The sequence below is a fragment of the Engraulis encrasicolus genome, chromosome 7 (assembly GCF_034702125.1).
Source record: "Engraulis encrasicolus isolate BLACKSEA-1 chromosome 7, IST_EnEncr_1.0, whole genome shotgun sequence".
Taxonomy (NCBI): domain Eukaryota; kingdom Metazoa; phylum Chordata; class Actinopteri; order Clupeiformes; family Engraulidae; genus Engraulis; species Engraulis encrasicolus.
In genome coordinates, this window is record NC_085863.1 from 14,680,353 (window position 1) to 14,684,621 (window position 4,269).

Genomic DNA, 4,269 nt, shown 5'->3' on the forward strand with positions numbered 1-4,269 from the left:
ATGCCTTAACTAAGCTTTTGGCTCCGAGGGGCCCTAAGCATGTCACCGTACCCAGTGGCGTGCACAAACATTTGGGGGGCAGGTGCTTAGGTGGGGTATGAGAAACTTCTGGCTGCCTTACTACTAGGCTATAGGGGCCATACGTTATATTGGGCCATTATGTCACATGCTTTTGATCATGAATCGTAGATTATCATGACCACAATACATAGTGACCAAAAAACAACAACAACAACAAAATAACTTTCAAAAAGGGCATTTTGTCCAGTAGGGCAAAGGGTCTGTGCACACCTATGACCGTACCCACTCTGCTGCTCCCTGTGTGTGTGTGTGTGTGTGCCATCATGACTGCTCCACGCTCATGAGTGCCATGCACATGTAAACCCTCAATTACTAGACACACCAAATAAATGGAACTACTACTACTATGTTGGAGCAATACTCGTACTTAACTTGTAGTTAAGTTGGAGCAGTAGCAGTACCCATTGCAGAACAATTATGACCCTCCTTGATAATGTAATGTACGTTATAAGTTACACTATGTTGTTGTTGAGAATTTGTTTATTATACCGCAATGTCACAAAGCTCTCTTAACCAGATTTGTGTACAGTGAAAGGGTACCAGAAAAATCCTTTATGATATCATACTTTACCTTAGAAATTATATAACTGATACTTAATAGCTGCTTAAGTACATGGAGCAGTAGTACTTACATTTCTGTGTATGTGTGTGAGCACATATACATGTTTTTTTGTTTTGTTTATGAACACAGTGTTATGAGAAAAGGCAAGACACTGACAGCGGTTTCCAACAATCAGAGGTTGAGTTGTGCGCAGCCAGGGGGAAACAAAAATTGAGAACCCATGTATACAGAAGCCACACTGGTTGGTGAGGGATATTCATTAAAGGGACACTGTGTGAGATTTTTAGTTTTTTATTTCCAGAATTCATGCTGCCCATTAACTAATGTTACCTTTTTCATGAATACTGACCACCATCATCAAATTCTAAGTATTCATTAAATGACTGGAAAAATTGCACTTTTCATACATGAAAAGGGGGATCTTCTCCATGGTCCGCCATTTTGAATTTCCAAAAATAGCCATTTTTAGCTGCAAAAATGACTCTACTTGGACCATACTAGAAAATATTTGTTTATTACTTAGTACACTTTCATGTAAATATCAAATTTGGCAATAGGCAGCCCAATTTCAATAAATGAGCAGCATAGTTGCAGTACATTTTTTGACCATTTCCTGCACAGTGTCCCTTTAAGATGTCTATTCAATCTGTGCACTTGCTCTGAAACAAATGGCTGTGAAGGCACTCTAGGAGCGGTGATGTTTCAATATTGCCACCAATTGGTGGTGGGCATATTAGTAGAACAGACAGTGGCCTTGCTTACATGAGAAATCAAATTCAGAATAAACTGAATTTATTAATTCTGAATAAAACTTAATTCTGCTTTGAAAACCTCATGTAAACACTTCACAATTTGGAATTAAATTAAAGTGCAATGTCAACTCGACAGAACTATTTAATCCTGAATTATTCAGTAACATCATGTAACGAGGCCAATATCCAAGGTGAGCCCTGGAAAGTTTTACTTTCTAACTAACTTTATGACACCCTCCAGTTAGCTTAAGAAGTGTGGGTAACACTTAACTTGATGCCGGTGTCATAAACATGTCATTACAGTGTCATGACACAGTCATAGATAAGTCATAAACATTATGTTCATGTCATAAACATTTTATGACTGTTGGCCTTAAGTGACATTCGGTTGTCTTTAAGTGACATTCGGTTATCTTGTCTTTGCCATAACCATTATGTTTATGACACATGCATAACTGTGCCATGACACTATTATGACACTGTAATGACCCGTTTGAAGTGCTATTACATGTTACTACATGCTATTATACTGGTTGGTTGATTGATTGGTTGGTTGATGTTTACACCAATAAAGAGTTTATTCCAGTATTCCGCTTATTGTCAATAATTGAATTACTGTGACCATGTAAGTGCATGTCTTTCTGAGGCCAGGTTGTCTTCCACCAATGCATGCAAAGCAAATCAGTCTAATAGAATGTAAGTTAGTACATGTAACAGAACTTCAGCCAGCGTAATTGAACGAAAACCATAGTCACTGAAAATCAATGCATTTCAGAACCAAAATCAGAAATGTTAACTTACCTTTTTCCTGAATACTACCACCACCATCAAATTCCAAGTATTCATTATGCGCTTTTCATACATGAAAAAGGGGATCTTCTCCATTGTGTGCTATTTTGAATTTCTAGAAATAGACATTTTTAGTTGCAAAACGTATTGCTCGTTGGTCATACTATTAACTACTGATTTATTAGTTAGTCAATATTCATGAGAAGCTAACATTTGGCAATAGGCAGCACATTTTCAATGAGCAGCATAGTTGCAATACCTAATTTGGCCACAATCTTTCACAGTGCATCTTCAAGTCAATGATGCAATGATGAACAGGTAAGTGAGGGAATGGGTATTCTGATTAATTGAAGTTTCAATTGGAGGCATTTCATGAACATGAGCTAGACAGGCCCTTTGCATCCATGTGGAGAAATGGTGTAGATCAGGGGTTTTCAACTGGTTCTGGCCCATGAATCAGCATTCAGATTGAGCCCTCACAGAACACTAGAAATATTGCCACAGACCAGTGGTTTAAAACTAGAGAAAGAGATTAAGTTAGGCTTAGACCCCAAATATGGAGCAAGGAAATGCAAGATGGATCTGGCAATTAAGGTGTTATAATCCAGAACCTAACTGGGCTACTACACCGGCCGCTACAAGATCAATACAAGAGATAGAGTATGTCCATTTAAAACAGATTTCAAGCATTCCAACATTCCCATTGGCTTTGACAGCTGTCGCAGAACCATATCATAGCTAATTTGCATAATATTCACTCAAGTCCAACTACAAAACTGTCGCTCAAGTTGCTCGAATTTCCTCTAGTCGCCCAATCGCTTTCGTCTCTTCTGTCTACCGTGACTCCAATACAAAGTCAACTACTTCCATCGTTGGAATCGCTCATGTTGCGCTTGGTATATTCGTATATTCGTATCCACTTAATGTTCACAAGAATTTTATACATTTTTGGCATCTTTTACGCCAGGGGTTGCAGTTATTTCCCAGTTTGTGTTAAACTAACACCCGTGCTCTTGTTCGAAAGCTACGAGTCTGGAGTATGTCACTAAATAGTCAATAGAGCAATCTAATGGACTGTCACAAAACTACCTAGAGTAAAACACAAAAATTCTTGAAAAAAAGGAGAAAATGAAAGTTAATCCAAATAAATGTCAGTGTAGCCCATTGTGAAAGCAATTCTCCCGCTCAGACACAACAAAAACTTGCCTCAATTCTTGGAAAAAGTCCAGCACAAAGGACAGCTAGAAAAAAATCGCACCTACCGAGTCTAGCTCTTCACAAAGGCCGAATAAAAGTGCCTCTCGGCTGGGTATCAATCGAGCCCCCCCATGGAGGTTGATTTACTGATTGATTCCCCGTTTCCCTGGCCTTTCATATGCCACTGCTTGTAGCAGTTCCTTGTCGGTACCATGCACAAGGCAGCGTTGCATGTGGTGCATAATAGGGTCAAAGACGTCCAACATGACACTGTCCTGCAGTGCTAACAGATGATTTTGCTTACTGTAACTGTGAAAAACATGACATTTCAAAACATTTTTTTGAAAAGTGAATGCATGAAAGCCAAGCCATTTTTTTTTTAAGTCTCTTTTTTTGCATTTACTAAGCAAAAGTATCCGTTGCACTGAAGGACATGTTGGACGTCTTTGACCCAATAGTTGTGTCTTCTGCTTACACTGCACACACTGTCGCCGCACCTCTGTCCCATCTTCCCCGAAGTGAGAGGGCATATGCGGCGCATCAGGTGGTGGTGGTGCTGTTGATGGTGACTGTGGAGAGGAGACAACTTCACCATTCCCAGCCTCGTGGAGCTGCAGAACCAGGTTCTCTCAGAATGCCTTCTGAGACAAGGGTTTTGCTCCCCTAGATGTCATCACGTCTTTGTGGAGTATGTGTTCACGATGGCTATGTCAATGAAGTGGTAAAAGAACGATCGATACCACCTCCTCGTCTTGTGCAGAATGGAGTAGTAGCCTATCAGTGCCTCTGCCCATGTTCTTGTTATACAGGTATTCCTGCACCGATGGAGGGATGGGCATTTGTTCAATTTGCCATCTGCCATCCGTCTTCACCCTTCGGTCTATGGTG